Source organism: Pipistrellus kuhlii, unplaced genomic scaffold, assembly GCF_014108245.1.
Source record: "Pipistrellus kuhlii isolate mPipKuh1 unplaced genomic scaffold, mPipKuh1.p scaffold_m20_p_40, whole genome shotgun sequence".
Lineage (NCBI taxonomy): Eukaryota > Metazoa > Chordata > Mammalia > Chiroptera > Vespertilionidae > Pipistrellus > Pipistrellus kuhlii.
The window spans coordinates 4,281,444-4,303,793 of NW_023425541.1; the positions used below are offsets into that span (position 1 = coordinate 4,281,444).

At 42.5% G+C, this 22,350-nt stretch overlaps 1 long non-coding RNA gene across 1 annotated transcript; it reads right to left on the bottom strand.

Annotated features, from left to right (window-relative positions):
* Positions 1–9,732: 9,732 nt before the first annotated feature.
* Positions 9,733–20,351, bottom strand: LOC118704111. The gene is made up of 3 exons (XR_004983296.2): positions 20,191–20,351; positions 11,593–11,596; positions 9,733–9,745 (listed from the first exon to the last, which is right to left on the bottom strand). It is a non-coding gene; the product is annotated as an uncharacterized LOC118704111 (long non-coding RNA).
* Between the last annotated feature and the right edge of the window lie 1,999 nt (positions 20,352–22,350).

Below are 22,350 nucleotides of genomic sequence, written 5' to 3' on the forward strand. Positions count from 1 at the left end.
CCAATTCCTGTCTTAGACAGCTGCCCTTCTGTGGTCTGTGGAGAAAAGCTAAAAGGAATTCCCAACTAGCAGTGATCCTCAAAAGCCCTAATCACTGGGAAGAAAAGACCAACCCTCGGCTCACTTGCCCTTAGGTTCTTGGATTTTTCTCAGTTGCCATTTTCACACAGTCACAGGATTCCCACTTCTTTAAATCCACTAAGTCCTGCAGCTCTCCTTCCCTCCACCTCAGTCCTTAAGTTGCTGCCCTTATCGGTACAATCTGAAGCCCCAGCTCCCACCCCAGGGTGCCAATGACCCCGAAAACTCACCTAGTCCTCCTTTGTAAGTGGTCACCCACATTCACAGACCAGAAATAAGAGAAAGGGTAGGCAGGATTTAGAGTAGTAAATGGGGGCAACAACAAAAAAAGAAAATAATAGTTATTACTATATCCCATTTATATTGTCAAACCCTGTATAAAGTATTTTTATTTATATTAACTCTCCTGGCTGTTCCTCATTTCACATCTACCCTAAAGTGAGAACTCTCATTCCCCCAGCTTTCTCAAGGGAATGTGGTTTTAAAAGCCTTCCCTAATTATTGTTATTTTTAAAGTGTTTTAATGGTATTGTATTTTTTAAAGTCTTTATCTGCTAGACATACATAATGGAGTGTTTTCAAATAAAATGATATGACACCTGAGATTCACATTAAAATTCTCCAGTAGGAAGAAAAATGAGAGGGTAGCAGGTGAACATAGTTTGGCAAAATACTGATAATTGTTGAAGCTTGTTATAGAGAGGTTCATTATCTTCTCTCTACTTCTCTGCATCTTTAAAATTTTCCATTGTAATTAAAAATACACACACAACCTTTTCTATTCGTTCTGCAAATTACACTGAGTCACCCACCCACAGACCGGAAATAAGATAATGAGGTCTAGTGGGAGAGTTCAGAATGGGTAAGTGGAGAGATGGATGAGGCAAAATAAAAACAATAGGTATTACTAATATAGCACTTGAATGCCAGGCCTTGTTCTACATGAAAGATGAAATAGAGAGGGGCCGGAGACTGGGATGCCAGGACAAAGGCTTTGTTGAAGAGAAGTATATCACTGTCAGCTGCTTCCAGAGAGAGAGCGGAAGAAAGTAAGAGGGCCGGGTACAAGCACCTTTCAGGGGAGGATAAGGGACGGGGCTTAGGGCACTCAGCACACGCTGATTGGTGGTTTCATGTAAGGCCTATGATTAGGGACCTAGGGTCTTAGGAATCAGGGGTTTAGGGTATTTGGCAGTGCTGATTGGTGGTTCAGTACTCCGGAATGTCTGGCTGCAGGTGGAGTTTACGTCAGTCCATCAGTTGGATTAAGGGAGGATCTATCATAACACTTTACAGATATTAAATCTTTTAATCCTCACAACAACCTTGTTAGGCAGTGTATATTATTATTATCCTCTGTTCATAGATAAGGAAACTGAGGCGCAGAAAGATTGAATAATTGTACAAATATACACAGTTTGCCAAAACAGGTTTGGCTCAGTGGATATAGTGTCGGTCTGTGGACTGAAAGGTCCCAGGTTCGATTCCGGTCAAGGGCATGTACATTGGTTGTGTGCACATCCCCAGTAGGGGGTATGCAAGAGACAACTGGTCGATGTTTCTCTCTCATTGATGTTTCTAGTTCTCTATCCCTCTCCCTTCCTCTCTGTAAAAAATCAATAAAATATATATTTTTTAAAATGTAGCTAGCTTGTGAGTCATAAAACTGGGGTTCAAACCCACGCAATCTGGATTTTGACTTTTTGCTCCTAAATACTATGCTAGTTAGCTATATGAAGCAGCTGATAGATGAAGGAGGGATTCACTTATTCTTTTACTTTTTCATTTATTTAATAAATAAGTGTTGAGCTTTACAAGATGGTCAGGCAAGAATCTGGATGCTGTGGTACAGTGGTGAGCAAAAGATAGGTCCTTGCAATCAAGGAGTTTATGGTGGGGAGAGAGTTGACTTTAAACAATAATCCCACAACATGTGAAAAATTATAAACCATGATTAGGGCACACAAGGAAAACTCCAGGGACTTCTGAGAACATATGATGAAGTACCTGACACAGTCTGGCAGGCCTGGGAAAGGTTTCTCTTAGGCGGTAACTTGAGCTGAGTGCTGAAAGACAAGGAAGAGTTAACTAAACAAAAAAAGGGAAGGGAAGAACATTTCAGACAAAGGGAAGAGCATGACCAAAGACCTTGAAGCAGGAGAGAACTTGATGCATATGAAGAACTGAAAAGATAAGGTAGTTGGAGTAAAGCCTAGATCGCTAGAGTTGGAACAGTTTTTTGGAGTCCAGTCCAATGTCACAGTGAGAGAACTGCCACTGGGAAAGAAGGAAATGACTGGCCCAAGGTGACCCTCTGAATCAGTGGCAGAAACAGGACTTACACCCAGCCCAGTGCTCTTATCATCACAGACCATTGCTTTCCTGTATATGAGGAGGAGGAGGAGGAGGAGGAGGAAGGCCATCTGGTGTCAGCAAAATGTAACTCTGGGAGACTGAGATACGGAGAGAGTGGTTTTGGAGACAGGTATAAATAACCAAATTAAGTCTTCATGGGCAAGGCAATCAAGAGTGGGTTTAGACACTAGCCCATTGCTCAGTGGTTAGAACGTTGGCCCAAGGACTGAAGGCTCATGGGTTTGATTCCAGTCAAGGGCATGTACCTAAATTGCAGGCTCAATCCCCAGCTCCAGTTGGGATCATGAGGGGAGGTAACCATTTGTTGTGTCTCTCTCACTTCGATGTTTCTCCCTGTGTCTCTCTCTCCTGCTCCCACTTTCTCTCAAAAAAAAAAAAAATCAATGGAAAAAAAAAATCCCTGGGTGAGAATTAACAACAAAAAGGAAAGAGTGGGTTTGGGGCAGAAAACAAAAGAAAGTGTTTGGAAGCAGGAAAACTGTAATTTGCTTCCCAGTACCTAATTAGTCTTCTCTTTCTCTATTTCTAGCTAGAGTTCTGACGTGGGTGAAGTGTTGGGGAAAAGAGGAGAAGGGTGCTGAAGAGAGCTCTTAATCCCCTCCTTTGGGGTAAGAGGAGTCGGTACCAAGGGAAGCAGGACATAGGGTGCTCTCTCAAGTTCTGCACCCAGCTTTGAGTAATCTTCAGTTCTGCCAGCAGGGGGAGATGGAAACCGAATTTCCTAAGAATGGTAGCTGGCCTGGCCTCTGTCATTCTTACTGGAAACTAGTCAAGTCAGCCCAAGATGCTGTGGAAATTATAGGAACTGGGGGGAAAGAGGGAGCCAAGAGTTGGGACTATTTGCAGGGCCTTTGCACTAAATTGCAAAGTCTTAGATAACTGCCTTCTAAAACTGCCTCCCAGGGTTTAGCCTGAAGCAAGAAAAATTTTTTAAAATATATTTTTATTGATATCTGAGAGGAAGAGAGAGAGAGAGAGAGAGAGAGAGAGAGAGAGAGAGAGAGAGAGAGAGGGAGAGATAAAAAATGAGAGAGAATCATCAATTGGCTACCTCCCACATGCCCCCCTCTAGGGATCAAGCCCACAACCAGGGCATGTGCCCTTGACTGGAATCAAACCTGGGACCCTTCAATCCACAGGCCGATGCTCTATCCACTGAACCAAAAAGACTAGGGCCTAAAGTTTTTTGTTTTGTTTTGTTTTTTTACAAGACAGTGCTGCTGCACAAAACATGGCATTCTCCACTCCTTTTGGGCTACCTCATCACTTCCAAGACTTCACAATTCTGTCTCTAGCCTCATTCTCTCTCCTGAGTTTCAGACCTAGATGATCAATTGGATACGGCACTGAACTCATCTCCAACCCTTCCCTATTCCCCATCTCATGAATAGCATTACCAATCCCTCAAGTCAGAAACTCAGAGGCATCTTTCCAATCTACCAGTAAGTCCTATTGGCTCAACCTCCAAAATACATCCCAAACCCAGACACTTCTTTCTGTCTCCACTGCTACCTTTCTGGTCAACATCAATATTATCTCTTCCCTGGCCTACTGCAATAACCTCTTGACTTTTTTCCTTTGTTTATTTGTGCCTGCTCCCCACCCAGAAATCAGAGTGATCTTTGAAAAACACAAATCTGATCATGTCATGGCCCTGTCTAAACTCTTCAAAGCCTCCTCCTTTCATTCAAAATCAAGTCTTGACTCCTTGCCATGGCTTACAAGGCCTTCCTTATCTAGTCCCTGACTGCTTCTTCCGCCTTAGTTTCACTTCTTTACAGCCCCTACACACACACACACACACACACACACACACACACACAGCAGCCCACTCTTCTCAAAGGGAACCATTTCTTACTCAGATCTTGCCTGTAGGCCCTCTCACATGCTGTTTCTGCTGCCTGGATTTTATTCCCTTCCTTTTTGTATCACTATCCCTCCTATTGACTCCCCCTACCTCCCACACCCCTCGCATCCCTCCACCCAGCTCTTAGTTCTCTTCTTCCAGGGTCCTTCCATGATTCTTCCCAACAGTGTCCTCTCTGACACAATGTGACATACTTTGCTTTTATCCTTGGACTTAGTCCATGGAATTGGGCTTCCCGATAACCTCTCTGACTCCCCCACGATAATATGAACTCTGTGAACAACAGATGTCTTTTTCACAGTTACAGATTCATAGAACTTAGCCTAGTACCTACACATAGTGTTACATTGTAAATCAGAAGACGCCTTAATCAATAAGCCAAATTTATTTGGAGTCCTGTTCATTTTGCTAGCACTAGCGGGCCCAGAGGAAATATTGCTTCTCAAATTCTGGGGTCCCAAATAGAGAAAGTCTTCCCTATATATACCTTTTTCAGTTCTTTGTATTCCAAATTTGGAATGAGACTTCTGGACCTTCTGAGAAAAAGTCCTATGTGCTGGGACAGGAGCGTGAGGCCATATCTCAATGCCTGGCCTGGTGTCAGCACTGACAACTCTGTATGGCCTTTCTGGAATGGGAGTAGTCTTATTTTTCCCTGTTATTTAAGCAAGCAAACATTTACAGAAACCAGAATAGCAGGGTTAAATTTTAAACAGCAGTTTTTACCCAAGATGGAGGTTACTATGCTTCAATAGGAGCTGATAAGTAAATATTTGTTGGATGGATGGATGGATGGATGGATGCATGGATGGATGGATGAATTTGTCAGTTTACTAATCCTAAGAGAGAGCAATGGGCAACATGTTGGGGAGCTATAATGAGGCCCTGGGTGGGATTGGTATATCCAAAACACTAATGGGGACCAGAAACCAGGGGAGGGGAGCATACCCATCCCAGACATTCCTCTTGCCAGCATTCCCCCTGTCTCCCTCTTGAACCTGCCTCAAGACAGACTTGGAAATTACTCAGAGAAATCTTGAGTTACACCCAGGAATGTGACATTTCTTTTCTATTCCCTTCCCAAATCTTGTGCTGGGACAAAACCACCCATGCCTGGCTGTGAAATGGATGGGCTCCAGCCAGTGCCTAGTGTTGGTGGATTCTCTGGATGCCCTATACCCACTTGTTCCCCAGGACATGGACATTTCTGGGAGCTCCCCATGAATTCCCTCTCAGCTTCTTCCTTCTCCTGGAGCAGCAGAGAAACCCTTCCTTTACTGCATGGGCGCCTCTCCAGCAGATGGAGTCAAGGTTCCTCTCTGGTGCCTGTCCAGGAAGACACTCCCAGGGAGCACCTAATCTTAACTTTAGTGGTCCTCTTCCCTTCTTCTTTGGCACTAAAAGAAACAAAAAATAAGAACTATGAGCTCTTAAGGAGGGAAATAAGGGTAACCTTTTTCTACAGCTCTTCGAAGGCCTTGGCTCCCTGCCCAGATCTGAGTCAGGAACTGTATGTCCCAGAGAATTGGCTTCCAAGACATTTTCTCTGAGCCTAAAGATCGTAGGGGCCCTCTTGGGATGTTCTGTTCAAATTAGCCAAGAAGGGCAGGTGAGGATGACACAGCAAGAGGGATGTTGGCCAATCTAGGCTTCCAAAGGTATGGAGGAAAGGGGCAGATATATAACACCAGAGCAAGTCCCCAAGCATGGGGTTCAGCTGCAATATTCCCAGAGCCAAAACTTCACAGCTCCCATTTCAAGGGAACTAATGGCTTTTGAACACCTACTTTATGCCATGCATTTCCTCCACAACAAGCGAGAAGTTACTGTTCTCTTTTACTAGTCACAGGAACCTAGACTCAGAGAGAGGTTAAGTGCCTTATGTAAAAATCATGTAGCAAATACACAGCAAATTGCAAGAGATCAGAACCAGGCCATCAATTCTAAGCCTCATTTGAATGGTTACTGATGTTGCTAGAAAACAATTCTCTCTTTTCAGTGAGCATGTGGGCAGCTTGAAGACAATGGCAGGGAGGAGAAACAAGAAAATCACACTCCTATGCCTAGGACATAGCTTGCTCCATTTGTCCCTTTGACACAGCCATCTCCAGGTGGTGGGAATGGGCCAGACAATAAGAGCTGTGTGCTCTCAGTGGTTAGAGTAGGGGTGTCGAACTCAATCAGAGAAGGGGCCAAAATCTAAAATCCAGCCTAAATCGAGGGCCGAATTGTTTACTGAACAGTCATAAACTGTCATTGTGATGGAAACACAGCGGAGTGCAGTGATGACACCGAGTGCGGGCCACATTGCAAGGCCTGGCGGGACGGATTTGGCCCGCGGGCCTTGTGTTTGACACATGTGGGTTAGAGGGTCAGCCCATACACCAAAGGGTCGCAGATTTGATTCCTGGTGAAGGGCATGTATCTCGGTTGCGAGTGTGATCCCCACTTCCCTTCACCCCACCTCCCACCCCCGGCGGGGCATGTGCATGAGGCAACCAGTCAATGTGTCTCTCTCAGGTTCATGTTTCTCTCTCCTCTCCCTTCCATTCTTTCTGAAAATCAATAGAAAAAAATAGCCTCTGGTGAGGATTGACAGCAACAACAAAAAGATCAAGTTTCAGAACTGGAAAATTTTATAGTGGAAACAAGAATAGAATTACCTATGGTTTCACATCAGTTATAAGAGAACATTTCAGATTAATGGAACTGTCCAAAGACAGACAGATCCACAGGAGGAAGACTGACAAGGCATCCCTCACTCCTAAAATCCCTGAAGCCATGGATATTCATGTGGATTGAAGAGCCAACCCTCAGGCACAGTTGCCAGGGGGGCAGATTTTGGGACTCATAAAAGTAGAGAGCTTCTGCCATGACCGGTTTGGCTCAGTGGATAGAGCATCAGCCTGTGGACTGAAAGGTCCCAGATTTGATTCTGGTCACGGGCATGTACCTTGATTGTGAGCACATCCCCAGTAGGAGATGTGCAAAAGGCAGCTGATTAATGTTTCTAACTCTATTCCTCTCCCTTCCTCTCTGTAAAAAATCAATAAAAGATATATTAAAAAAAAAAGATTTTTTTTTTTTTTAAAGTAGAGAGTTTCTGGGACTAAGCTCTAGTGAGCCAGGGATTCATGTTAGAATCACTGGGGATCTTTTAACAATAGTTATATTTACAATACATGTTTTTCACAAAGGACTAATATCCAGAATATACAAAGAGCCCCTATAAATCAATAATAAAATAACCAAAAAATATGGGCAAAAGACTGGAACAGACACTTTATGAAAGAGGATATGTGAATGGGATAAACACATGAAAAGATGATTAACATAATTAGTCCTTAGGGAAATGCAATTTAAAATTGTGAGGAGATACTGTAACCAGACAAACAATGGGTATGTGCTACCTGTCATTACTTGAGCCAATGAAATAGAGACAGGGTTGAATCATATATGAGCATTTATTCCAGTACTATTGGCAGTGTGGGAGAGGAGCAGGTTAGCCACAAATCTGCTCTGCAGCTCACCATAAGTCAGCGGCTTATATAGGAAAAGTAGGCAAAAGGGCCATTTACAGATATGCAAAAGGGCTAGGACACTGTTCGGCAAACTCTTTAATCAACAGAGCCAAATATCAACAGTACAACGATTGAAATATCTTTTGAGAGACAAATTTTTTAAACTTAAACTTCTTCTAATGCCACTTCTTCAAAATAGACTCGCCCAGGCCGTGGTATTTTGTGGAAGAGCCACACTCAAGGGGCCAAAGAGCCACATGTGGCTTGCGATCCGCAGTTTGCCGACCACGGGACTAGTGGTCTTCAAAGGGCTTAGTGATATGCATGGGCTGGGGTTACATGGGCAAATAGCCAAAGTGCTAGATGGGCAGTTAACAGGTAAGCAGGCTGGAGATCCGCAAAGGCCTGCAGGTTTGCAGAAAGGGCTGAGGATCTTCAAAGGGCTGGCATTCTGGTTTCTGCAGCATAGTTGATAATCTTTCCATGATAATAGGCAGCTCCAGATGTGGAGGAAGGGCTGCATCTCCAGGTCAGCTCCATCCAGGGTAGAAGTGCCTTTTTTGATCAGAATAAAACAATCATGGTCAACAGAGCATGATTAGTATTTCTTACAATACTAACTGGTTCCCCAAATCCTATTGCTGCCGCATTTCAATATCACTATGTATCCATGAGAACTGCTACAATTAAAAAAAAACAGATAGTTCACCCTAGCCAGTTTTCTCAGTGGTTAGAGCATCGTCCTGTGAACTGAAGGGTCCCAGTTTGATTCAGGTCAAGGCATGTACCTTGGTTGCAGGCTCCATTCTATTTGGTGCACATGTGGGAGGCAACCAATTGATGTGTCTCTCTCACATTGATGTTTTTCTCTGTGTGTCTCTCCTTCCCTAAAAATCAATGGGAGAAATACCCTTAGGTTAGGATTAACAAAATAACAACAATAATAATCATAATCCTGTCCTAAATGGTTTGGCTCAGTGGATAGAGCATCAGCCTGCAGACTGAAGGGTCTCAGGTTTGATTCAGGTCAAGGGCATGTTCCTTGGTTGTGCACACATGTTTCTCTCTCATCGATGTTTCTGACTCTCTATCCTTCTCCCTTCTTCTCTGTAAAAAAAATCAATAAAATATATATTAAAAATAATAATAATAATCCTATGTAATAAAGAGGGGGTATGCTAATTGACCAGCATGCCCTCACAAAACGGCGGCACCCACAGCCAATAAGGAGGAGATATGCTAATTGACCATCATGCCCTCATAAAATGGCAGCACTCACAGCCATAAGATGGCAGCGCCTGGTCCCCTCAGGCCCTCCAGGCCAGCAGGTGTACTATGCATGCCTGCCTTCGGAGTCCCCCATTTCCCTCAGCCCCCGAACCACCCAGGGCTGGCCTGAAGCACAGGCAAGCCTCAGATGATGGCTGCCTGAAGCTCGGGTAACCAGGGCCAGCCGAGGCTTGTGCTGCTGGCAGTGGCAACAGCAGAGGTGTGATGGGGGTTTCACCTTCCCCTGATCGCGGGATTGCCTCCTACGCCTGAGGGCTCCCAGACTGTGAGAGGGAGTAGGCTGGGCTGAGGAACCCCCTTCCAGTGCATGAATTTTCATGCACCGGGCCTCTAGTAATAAAATGAAAAACAAAACAAAACAAAAAAACAGATAATCCTGTCCAGGTAGCTTAGTTGGTTAGAGTATCATCCCAATACATGAAGGTTGTGGGTTTGATTCCTGGTCAAGATTCATACAAGAATTAACTAATGAGCGAAACTGGTTTGGCTCAGCGGTAGAGCGTCGGTCTGCGGACTGAAAGGTCCCAGGTTCCGGTCAAGGGCATGTACCTTGGTTGCGGGCACATCCCCAGTAGGGGGTGTGCAAGAGGCAGCTGGTTGATGTTTCTCTCTCATCGGCGTTTCTAGCTCTCTATCTCAATCTCCTTTCCTCTCTGTAAGAAAAATCAATAAAATATATTAAAAAAAAAGAATTAACTAATGAATTCATAAATAAGTGGAACAACAAATAGATGTTTCTCTCTCTTCCTCTCTTGTTAAAACCAATCAATATATTTTTTAAAAAAGACAATACAGAGTATTAGCATGCATGTGAAACAACTGTAAAACTCATTTTTGCTGGTAGGGGTGCAAATTTGTGTAAGAACTTTGTAAAACTGTCAGTTTCAAATAAGTTCAGCATAAATCCAGTAATTCCATCACAAGAGAAACCAGTGCATGTGCCCACACAAAAACTGGGAACAACTCAGGATGTGTAAATGGCTAAACAAACTTTGGTGTATCCATAGAAGGAAAGTTGCAAAGCAACAAAAAGGAATGAACTACTGATCAGTGGAACAAATAAGATGAATCTGAAAGGCATTATGCTATGTGAAAGGAGCCAATATCAATGTTACATAATGCTTAATTCAATTTATATACATTTAAAGAACAATGAAAATGAATCTAAAATAGAATCCAGAATGGTGGCTGCCTGTGGCAGGAGTGGGGCATTGTTTGGGGTGGTGGAAATGGTCTATGTTTTGTTTTTAAGAGAGTATTATGTTATTTTTAATATGTTTTTATTGTGTTTTTTTTTTAGAGAAGAAGAGAGAGGGAGAGAAAGAGAAGAACACTGATGAGAGAGAGAAGCATTGATCTGATGCCTCCTGCACACCCCCTACTGGTAATTGAGCTAGAAACTCTGGACATGTGCCTTGACTGGAACTGAACTGTTGACCTCTCATTGCATGAGCAACACTGGTATGTTTTTACTGGGGCAGTTGTTACATAGGTATCAACAATTATCACAATTCATTGAAGTATGTACTTAAGACTTATGGATTTTATTGTTTGTAAATTATACCTAAATTTTAAATTTTGTGCCTAGGACACACACCTACCTAATTAAATCAAAATATCTGGAGGTGAAGCTTGGGCAAGAACATTTAAAAAATCTTCCCAGGTGGGGACTCTCCCCCTCCCCATGTGGGAGTCTGTACTTGTTCTTCAATAAAATTTCCACCTTTGCTATAAAAGATAAAATAAAATAAAATAAAATAAAATAAAATAAAATAAAATAAAATAAAATAAAAATCTTCCCAGGTGACACTAATGTGCTTCCAGTCTGGAAACCTCTGATTAATATTACCATCCTCTTTCCCTACCAACAGATCCTCTGAGCCTCCTGTGTCACCAAGGCTTTTCAGAGGTGCTCATTGGCAAAAGTTCCTCCCACTATCAGTAGTAGAGGTAGACAGATAGGAACAGAAGGTGAGTGAAGGTAAGCACTTACTAATATATCTCTAAGGATGTTTTATATTAAAACATAAAGATATAATTTTACTCTTCAAAATCGTCAAAACCATGAATTTAATGTTATGTGAATTTAATATCAATTTTTAAAAATTCAAGAGCTTTCTCTGTCTTAGGGGCTACATATATTTTGCTGTTAAGAGTGCACTTTATTTGACCAGTCCCCGTATTATGGATATTTTCTGACTATTTGCTATTACAAACATTGTGACAATAACTACCCTGGTGAATGCATTTTTTTGTGTGTGAATATGTGTGAGTATATTTGTAGGATAATTTCCCAAAAATGAAATTGTTGGGTCAAAGTGTATATGTCTTTTTTCATAGAAATTGCTAAATTGTCATCCATAAGGGATGAGGGAACTTACATTTCTTCATCCCTTATGGTGAGGATGCCTGTTTCCCCACCTTTGCCAATAATGTTTTTCAACCTTTTGATTTCACTCTTCTGATTATTAAAACACTAGAGGCCCAGTGCATGAAATTCATGCATTGGGAGGGAGGGGGTCCCTGAGCCCAGCCTGCAACCGCTTCAATCTGGGAACCCTTGAGGGATGTCCGACAGCCCCTTTAGGCCCCATCCTGGTCAGGCCTAAATGGGAAGTCGGACATCCATCTCACAATCCAAGACTGCTGGCTCCCAACTGCTCGCCTGCCTCTGCCTAGTTGCCCCTAACTGCTTCTGCCTGCCAGCCTGATCACCCCATAACCACACCACTGCCAGCCTGATCGATGCTTAACTGTTCCCTGGCAGACCCAATTGCCCTAGATGCCCTCCCATGTCAGCTTGGTCGCCCCTAACTGCCCTCCCCTGCCAATTTGGTCATCCCTAAGTGTCCCCTGCAGGCCTGGTTGCCCCCAACTTCTCTCCCTTGCTGGCCCAGTCACCCCAAACTGCCCTTCCCTGCAGGCCTGCCCCCCCCCCCCCGAACTGCCCTCTCCTGCAGGCCTGGTCCCCCCAACTTCCCTCCTCTGCTAGCCTGGTCACCTCTAACTGCCCTCCCTGCTGGCCTGATCGCCCACAATTGCCCTCCCATGCAGGCCTGGTGCCCCCCCACCAACTGCCTTCCCCTGATAGCCTGGTCCCCCCCAACTGCCCTCCCTTGTAGGCCTGGGTCCCCCCCAACTGTTCTCTACTACAGGCCTGGTCCCCCCACAACTGCCCTCTCTTGCAGGCCTGGTCTCCCCCAGCTGCCCTCCACTTCTGGCCTAGTTACACCCACTGCCCACAACTGCCCTCCCCTGCCAGCCATCTTGTGGCAGCCATCTTGTGTCCACATGGGGGGAGCCATCTTTGACCACATGGCAGCAGCCATCTCGTGTCTTGGAGTGATGGTCAATTTACACATTACTCTTTTATTAGATAGGATGGGACCTTGTATTTTTCTTTACTGAGCTTCACTAAGACAGATCAAGAGCATTCATGGAGAGCAAGGGGTTGTTTGGGAGGCATAAAGGAAGGCAGTTATCTCCCCACATTTCTGTTTTGGCCTAGTGACTTGGCCCCATCTAAATCTCATCCTGTTAATTTTACCTCAACCTCATTGGCTTTCTTTCTCTTGTTGGAACAAGTCCATTTCTACCACAGGGTCTTTACATTTGCTATTTCCTGTACTAGGAACAATGTCCCCTAAAGTCTTGGCATGGCTCACTCCTTATGGTTTAGATCTCAGCAATCTCTCCTGTGAGATCTTTCCTGACCCTTCTTCTTTTTTTAAAAAATATATTTTATTGATTTTAGAAAGGAAGGGCGAGTGAGAGAGAGAAACATCAATGATAAGTGAGAACCATTGTTCAGCTGCCTCCAGTATGCAGCACACAGGGATCAAACCCACAACCCAGGCATATGGAACTGTGATCTCCTGTTTCATAGATCAACGCTCAACCACTGAGCCATGCCTGGCCAGACCTGACCCATCTTTTTTAAAGTAGCTACCCCACCTCCCTCATCCTATTTATCTCCTTTAGAGCCCTTACTACTGATGATGAAAATAAGACATTTTTTGGGGGAGACCAGCAGCCTGGTTCTGTTTTTAGTTAATTAGTATCCCTAATCACATCTCTGTTAGCCTATAGTATAGTCACTGCCCCTTCCTTAATTATCTGGTCTTGCAAGACCTATTTACCTAAATACTCACGTTTTACAGAGGCCATAAACCATGAACCATACACAACCCCAGAGGGTGATCAGCACAGAAACCAGGTCAGGACTTTAGGAGTGGACTCACTGCCCCCATCCCACACATGGGGCTTTTTGCAAAGCACGTAAAATGTCCAGAAGTCTGTTACTTATTTGGGAGACAAAGAAACTAAAGAGTATAAAGAGAAAGCTTCTTCCATATTGGCTTGCTCAGGATTTGGAAACAGGCTCCCCTGAGTCACAGTACTAGTACATCTGGAAATAACTGGGTTTTTCCTGTATCTCTGAGTACTCCTGTGTGTTTCCAGTCGCCTGGTAAATTCTGTTAATGCTACAATTTAAAAGTGTCTCCTTTCTCTGGTTGCTTCAATATTGTCTGTTCCTCCTCTAAGAACATTATCTCTATGTCTGTATTGCCAATACCCCTGGTACATAGTATGTGTTTAAAAAATATTTGGGATTTTCTGAGAAGAGAGGAAGAAAATGGCAGGGGAATAGACGGTTGTGTCCCGAGCCTTGTCCAAGAGTGGATAGAAGGAACAACTGAGGGTAGCACAGGGAGTGTTTGTTGGTGAGTTGGGAGACAGCTATACTTCAGGAAAAGGTGGTGGACTGATGGACGGGGTTCCCCTGACCAGTCAGCCCCCAGTGCTACTGGGTTCTCTCTCGGAGCCACCAGCTCAGACACGGACCACACCATCTTGAAGGGGAAAGGCCTGAAAATCTACAACTGTGGCACTCACCGAACAAGTGAGAACCCCAGAACATCAGTCCCCAATTGGCACAAACACGGTGATTCAGAGGAGCTCTATACTCCACCACGGAAGGGTCAGATTTCACCTGGGATAAGGTGAGATCTCTACTCCCCGCAGGAGAGAGAAATGCACCCACTGTTGGAGCTGGAGGACTGGGGAAGTCTGCGCCTGGAAAAAAATCCATGGCTGTTGGGGCTGGTGTGATCCCTGAATGTGGAAGGGGATCCTCAGAGCTGATAACAGAAGGGATGCCTAGAAAGCAACCCATTGTGATCTGACAAAAAAGGACAACCTAAAAATTTTGGGAGTGTGCCGGCTGCTTAGACCTAAGGAGGGAAAGGGGACTGCACAGTCTTACGCGTAGCACCGAAGTTTGCACACTTGTGTTTTTCCTCTTCGAATCCTTGCTTCTGATTATTAAGCCCAGTGCATAAGATCACCCAGTTGAGGACACCCTGGGAGAGTTGTTTTTCTGGAACCTGGGAATCAGAGCAGGAAGTGGCCATCAGAGAGCCAGCTCTGGGGCAGCCCAATCCCACAAACTGGTATTGAGTGCCACAAGGAAAGCAGAATCTAAGTTCAGTCTAGAGAGGACCATTAGACCCAGAGGTCAAGCCAGAAATACTGCCACCCAGTAGCTGAATCACAAATTGACTCTTGTGTAACCTATATAAATAAAAATGTAAATGTTCGTTTGTCCAAAATCTTAAATCTCCAAAAGTTCTTCATTGATTGCTTTGAAATTTTGAAACAACGTTGCATTTGGATATGAATGTGTTTTTATATACCTTATACCTACTATTATATAGATGTCACACCTGTGACAGATAAAAACATGCTTTTTTGAAAATCAGCGCCATCTGTTGGACGTAAAAGCAACACATGGTATACTAAATATTTTATGATTCCATTTCAGTGTTTCTGATTTATGATCCATTTACGATTTCCAAATTTCCAATTTTATGATTCCATTTCAATGTTGATAATGATTGAATATTTGTGCTTAGAAATCACAAATAAAGTTATTGATCAATTGGGAATGCCATCACCGAATCCATCTGTTGCTATTTCGTTCAATGTAGAATTGCGGCATGAACAAAATTACAACACAGCTGATCTTTTGTCGTATGTGCAATCAAATATTCCTAAGCTAACGCTTGAGCAAAAAGGCATTTATGATCAAATAATGCAAACTGTCAATAACGGTAGCAATTCGATCCCAAAATGACATAGCCTTAGCTCTTGCCTCCTCTGGAATAGCTGTGATATTGCTACCAGGTGGGAGAACTGTTCATTTCTCTTTGATATTGCCACTGAACATGCAATTATTGACACTCCCACATGCAACATTTCCAAAGCATCCAGCAAGGCAAAAGTATTGCAGAAATGCAAACTTATTGTTTGGGATGAATGCATAATGGTGCACAAAATCTCGATCAATCATTGCAAGATTTGCGTGGAAACATCAGACCATTTGGGAACGCATTAATTTTACTTACAGAAGATTTCAGGCAAACATTACCTGTAATTCCTTGATTGACACCAACGGACAAAATAAATGCTTGCCTGAAATACTCTACTTTGTGGCGACACGTAAAGATGTTAAAATTAACTACAAATATGTGTGTCTAGCTGCAAAAGGATCAATCAGCTGAGATATTCTCACATCAATTGCTGGAAATTGGGAACGGAAAGGTGCTGGTTGATCTGACCTCAGGACGAATTTCATTGCCGTATAACTTCTGCAATTTAGTGACGTCAAAAGAAGAATTGGTTGAAAAAGTATTTCCCAATATTCAAACCAATTATAAGAATCACGGTTGGCTGAGTGAACTGGCTATTCTTGCGGCCAAGAACAAAGACGTCCACGAACTTAACAATATTATTCAGTCTAACATTCAAAGTGAGGCAGTCACATACAAGTCTGTTGACACTGTTGTGGAAGCAGATGAAGCTGTTAATTATCCAACAAAATTTTTGAATTCACTCGATCTGCCAGGGATGCCATCACATGTACTGCAATTGAAAATTGGCATGCCAGTGTGCATCCATATGAGCCTAGCCAGTGGTAAAGGACAACAGAGGAGTGAGGGCATACATGGGGAGGTGTTTGGGATGGGAATGGGGGAATGAAGACAAATATGTGACACGTTAATCAATAAAGAAATTTAAACAAAAAAAATCGGTGTGCCAATTATCATGTTGTGAAATATCAACCAGCCAACACTTTGCAATGGCACGCAGCTTGCAGTAAAAAGAAAAAATTAAAAATTAAAAAAATTAATGAGCAATGTTGTAGAAGCAAAATCTTGACAGGACCTTTCAAAGGTGATTATGTCGTCATTCCTCGCATTCCTATGATTCCAACGGATATGCCATTTCAATTTAAGACGTTGCAATTCCCCATTCGATTGGCGTTTGCAATCACCATCATCAAAGCTCAGGGCCAATCTTTAGAATTGTGCAGCTTAGATCTAGACATGGATTGCTTCTCACATGGACAATTATATGTTGCATGTTCTAGAGTCGGCAAACCAGACAATTTCTATATCTGCACAGACAGTGGAACAACAAAAAAATATTGTATCCCCACAAGCATTGTGGAATTAAATATATTAGAAACGTGCGCTTTCTCTTTTCTTTCTTTTCCATTTAACCAGACTGAGCCACAACAACGAGTGGCTGGGTACAGCTAATCACTAATAAAGAAATACAAGAAATAAGGACACAATGCCTATTTAAAAATCAATACTGGCTTACAACACTGAGGAGCAGTGGAATGCAGGGAATTGCAAAACTGTCCTGACTTGGAAACAGGCGGGCCAAACAGAACAACAGAGGAAGTGAATAACCTTCACTACTGCACATTTTTATTTTTATTTTTTTCATCTTTTTCTTAGGAAACTAATATTTTTCTTTTTTCCTCACTTGATTTTACGTTTTTATTTATTTATTTATTTATTTATTTATTTATTTATTTATTTATTTTAATATATTTTATTGATTTTGTACAGAGAGGAATGGAGAGAGACAGAGAGTCAGAAACATCGATGAGAGAGAGTCATCGATCAGCTGCCTCTTGCACACCCCCTACTGGGGATATGCCCGCAACCAAGGTACATGCCCTTGACTGGAATCGAACCCGGGACCCTTCAGTCTCCAAGCCGACGCTCTATCCATTGAGCCAAACCGGTCTCGGCTGATTTTATGTTTTTAATTATTAAATTTTAATTTTCAATCAGTATTATTACTGCTACTATTTTACCTATTTTTTAAAGTGGCATTTTTGCCCTAACCTGTGACACTCCAGAAATGCCATAGCAAGGGTCCCAGCACTGCCCAGCTCCCTGATGGAGAAAGATAATGGGAGGAGCAGGTATGCACGGCAACCAGAGGGCGGGCAAGGTAAGAGTACACATGACAGGGAGCCAGGCTTTCACCGCCACCACCTCTCTGAGCCTCTGGTTCCTTTTTGGCAACATGGGAATAATAACCCCAAAGCAGGCTGTTGTCAAGCAGAAAATGAGATACTAGCCTGAACAGTTAGTAACACTGTAAACTGAGGGCTGGTTATTAGCAACATCCGGTGATGACTTGGGCATTAGGCCAAGATGACATCCAGAAAAAGAATGTTCATGAGGGATATTGGCCTGTAATTCTCTTTCATTGTGTTGTCTTTATCTGGTTTTGATATTAGGGTGATGCTGGATTCATAAAATGAGCTTGCAAGTGTTTCTTCCTCTTGCATTTTTTGGAATAATCTGAGGAGGATAGCTTTTAGTTCTGGAGTGTCACAATGGAAACCAGCCTTATCGAATTTATGCAAAGAAATGTATTGCCATGATTTATTAAGCATTGCCAAATTTCCAAGAAATTATATAAGGAGAAAAATATACTGACCTGCTGTAAGATTTTCTGATTTTCCTTGCTAGTCCTTTCTATGGACTCTTTTAGAGCAGCGTTTTTCAACCGCTGTTCCGCGGCACAGATGTTGCCTGGTGTGCCGTAGGTGCAGACAAGACAAGAATTTTATAATTTTTCACTATTTTGTTTACTTAATATTTCATAATAAAGTAATTATAAAATACTTTCTTTGTGTTTATTTGATTCCTATTCAAGAGAATTACTTTATATATAGTCAATATAGTTAAATTTTTTTAACATTTTCTAATGGTGGTGTGCCTCGTGATTTTTTTCATGAAACAAGTGTGCCTTTGCCCAAAAAAGGTTGAAAAACACTGCTTTAGAATAATATAACTGTCTTCAAATGGCAAAAAAAAAAAAAATTAAATGTGTCTATATTCAAATAGATAGTCACAGCTGTCACTGTAGTAGGGTTCCCCCTACTTGACTTGTCCTTAAATTACATATGGCCTCTAAGAGGGGTGAAATGCCCTTTCAGAGAAGACTAAGGGAGTTTTATCCCTTCACAGAGTCTCACTTGTCACAGGACCTCACAGGATCTGAATTCCTGTAACAAAGGGCTGCTATTCACCACTTCCCTCTGTTCCACACAGGCCGTCCCCAGTTTCCTAAAGTTGAGGTTTGTGCCACCCCTGACATGGGCATGGTCACACAGGCTTACAAGGCAGTATACAGGTTGCCAACTATCTCTCAATAGATATCAAAACCAGATGGGTATTTTTCCTTGCCCATTTGGACACTTGCCCTTTTGGCAACTGCATTAAAATCTCTAAGGTTAACGCAATATTATTAACACAACGAAGTGCAATATTGGTACTGTGGTCACTTTAGGGGGTAGCCAAATCTTCTGCTACTATATATGACACATGGTAGGGCTATACAAATATCATAGGGAGGTGACGAAAGTCTATTCTTGACCTTCTCACACAAAGCAAAATTGTCCATGTCTCTCTGGAGCCATGTCCATGAAGTTGCAGGCATCATCTAAGTCTATTATACAGTTTTCTGCAGGCCACTGTCAAGGCTGTGCGGGACAGCCAGTTCTTCTTTCTAGCCACAAACAGTCTGTCCGATTTCCCTAAAATGTATTATGGCATGGGAGAAAGTTCTTTTGCTGTATGCAGGCAGTTTAACCCCTATACAACTGGGCCTGGACCTCTGCCTAGGAAAATGCAGTCTATAAGTTCAATATGCAGCCTCCAGTTCTCCTAACCCAACAGGGTCTCTGCCAGTCCCTCAGTCAGACTCCTCCTCTCTTGGAGGGTCTGAAAATCTTGAGCTGCTCTTAGCTAATGCCTTCCCTTCACCATCTCCTGCTAACTATGTTTATCAGTTACAGGATCTTGCCATCCCTGTCTCTCACTACTGCTTAGTTCGTAGTGGTGAGCCAAATACAGCCAAGACTGCAGGGAGAGACAAGTTTGCACATAGCAAAACGCTCTGGTGATGACTTGGGCATTAGGCCCTTGCCTTCTCACCTGTCCTCTTTCCTGGCAGGGACCTTGACCTTTCCCACAGGCTTCTCTGTAAATAAGAACAGGGCCTCTATCCCCCCCTTCCCCACCTCCCAACCAGGTGTCTTGACCCAACCCTTAGTCTTAGGGGTAAAATATTTTAGCTTCTCTGGGAGAGTTCAAGGTAGAGGAAGGGGACATCAGCCCCTCCTCTTCCAGCAGCAACAGGAACTGAACCCTTTCAGCACATTTGGGAAACTTTACCAGCTTCATCCCCAGTTACTTTCACAGATACCAGGGCCCATTGCTTGTCTCCCTTTCCTATTGTGAGTCAGAGGAAGACAATTCCTACAGAGGGGAGAAATAGAAACAGTGGGAATTTCGGAGAAAACTCCAGGCCATCGCTATAGCAGCTCTCCCTCTCAGAGGCTGGGGTCCTACCTACGGAGAAAAATGACTCTTAGTATGCCTAGAAAAGAAGGCAGAGGATGACAAGGGTGTGCATGGAAATTTCTTGTGGACTAAAAGCCTGGAGGGCCCCCTGAAAGAAAAGATCTTCAATCCAGTTACAGATTCTGTCAGAATCAGGAGTGAGAGAGGAAGGGAAAGAAACAGGTTATGTCCTCTAAGGAGGATCCTAATAAATAACTGAAAATGGCAAGCCAAACAAGACATACAAGATATATATTATCAAGGTAGACGGGGTTCATGAATAGATGATTATGATAGCATTAGTTGGATTTCTTTTTCTTATTATTACATATATAACCTTTATAAATTTCACATTTTCAAATTAGCCTTTAAACCTTCTTTTCTATGTCCTTTAAAAATGCATAACCATGCCTTAGATCTTTTATTTAGTAATTTCTTATTCTTAGAAACCTCAATCCTTTAAGGATTACCAAAAATAGACATCCAGTATTTCTTAGATTAACATTTATGAACACATTTTAAATGTACTTTTTTAAGGAAATATAACGACATTCAGTGATAAAACTAAGAGCAGGTATATTAAAACTTTTCTAGTAAAAACTGCTACATTCTTTCTTATGTAATTTCAAGTATATTGTATTGGTCTAATTTAGTATAGAAAGGGTTAAAAAGAATAAACCAGGGCAGATAAAGATTAATTTTGCTTGCAGGAAACTTGTGACCTTGAATCTAGTGTAGTTCAGATAAGACCATGGGCCAGACCTCTAAGCCAGCAGAGCAGACTGCAGCCAGTAAAAATCAACAAAAACCTAACTCCTTGCTTCATAGTTAACTGCAGACACTTCCCCCTTTTTTTACATTAACCATTTACTCTGTCCTGAAACACGACAAATAGTCTGAGATCCTGTGTATTTAGGCTTTTTACATTTAAGGTCTTCTCTCTGTAACAGCCACTCTTCCTTCCAGATTTATACCTTTAAATTAACCCCAGAATTCCCAAATTTCAAACTAATACAGCAAAATCACAGAGAAATCCAAAAGCCCTAGTACACAAACATAGACAGAAATTTCATTAGCTAAGTGGGCTGATTCCCTCTCTGACGGAGAGCAAAGAACTCTGAGAAAAATAAATCTCGCAGCTGCTAGAGACTTTTGCATTTCATCTCAGCGTGTCTGCCCTATCTTTATACAAAGTAAACAATAGAAAGAGGTAACAAATACTCTCATGTGTATAGCCAGAAGACACAAAGTAGCTTTCCCTTCACATAGACCAGTTAAATGAGCAGATAATTATGCCAAGACAGACAAACATCCGTACTCACATTTTCTCAGTAGACTAGCCCAGACTGAAGCCGAGCAGATACATGAAACAATGCCCAGCTCCCCATATGGGCGTGGGGGCTCTCCTGGCACCCATGCCCCAGAACAGAATTCTCGACCAACATCTTGGTGAGAACCTACCGGAGGAGTTAAGACTGCATCCAGTTATGATTCTTGGTAGCAAATTGGCTAGTCCCACACAAACAAACAGCGGAGTGAACTCATAATTGCTCAATTGAATCCAAATTCACTCCCTCCAGAGTCCCACATCAGACAGAGTTATACATCAGACAGAGTTTTATACTTCTACCAGATATTTACCGAGTTTATTTTTTTTAATCTCTTTATTGATTAAGGTGTTACATATGTGTCCTTATTCCCCCATTATCCCCCTCTCCCAATCGTGCCTTCATCTCCCTGTTGTCTGTGTCCATTGGTTAGGCTTATATGCATGTATACAAGTACTTTGGTTGATCTCTTCCCCTTTACCCCCACTCTCCCCTACCTTCCCTCTGAGTTTTGATGGTCTGATCAATGTTTCTCTATATCTGGATCTGTTTTTGTTAATCAGTTTATGTTGTTCATTATATTCCATAAATGAGTGAGATCACGTGATATTTATCTTTCTCTGACTGGTTTATTTCACTTAGCATAATACTCTCCAGTTCCATCCATGCTGTTGCAAATGGTAAGAACTCCTTTTTTACCAAAGCATAGTATTCCATTCTGTAGATGTACCATCACTCATCTGCTGATGGACACTTAGGCTGTTTCCAAATCTTAGCTATGGTAAATTGTGCTGCTATAAACATAAGTGTGCACATATCCTTCCTAATTAGTGTATCAAGTTTCTTTGGATATATTTCTAGAAGTGGGATCACTAGATCAAATGGGAGTTCCATTTTCAGTTTTTTGAGGAAACTCCATACTGTTCTCCACAGTGGCTGCACCAGTCTGCATTCCCACCAGCAGTGCACAAGGGTTCCTTTTTCTCTGCATCCTCTCCACCATTTGTAATTTGTTGATTTGTTGATGATAGCCATTCTGACAGATATGAGATGGTATCTTATTGTCATTTTGATTTGCAACTCTGGGATGATTAGTGACTTTGAGCATGTTTTCATGTGTCTCTTGGCCTTCCTTCTGTCTTCTTTCAAAAAGGTTCTATTTAGGTCCA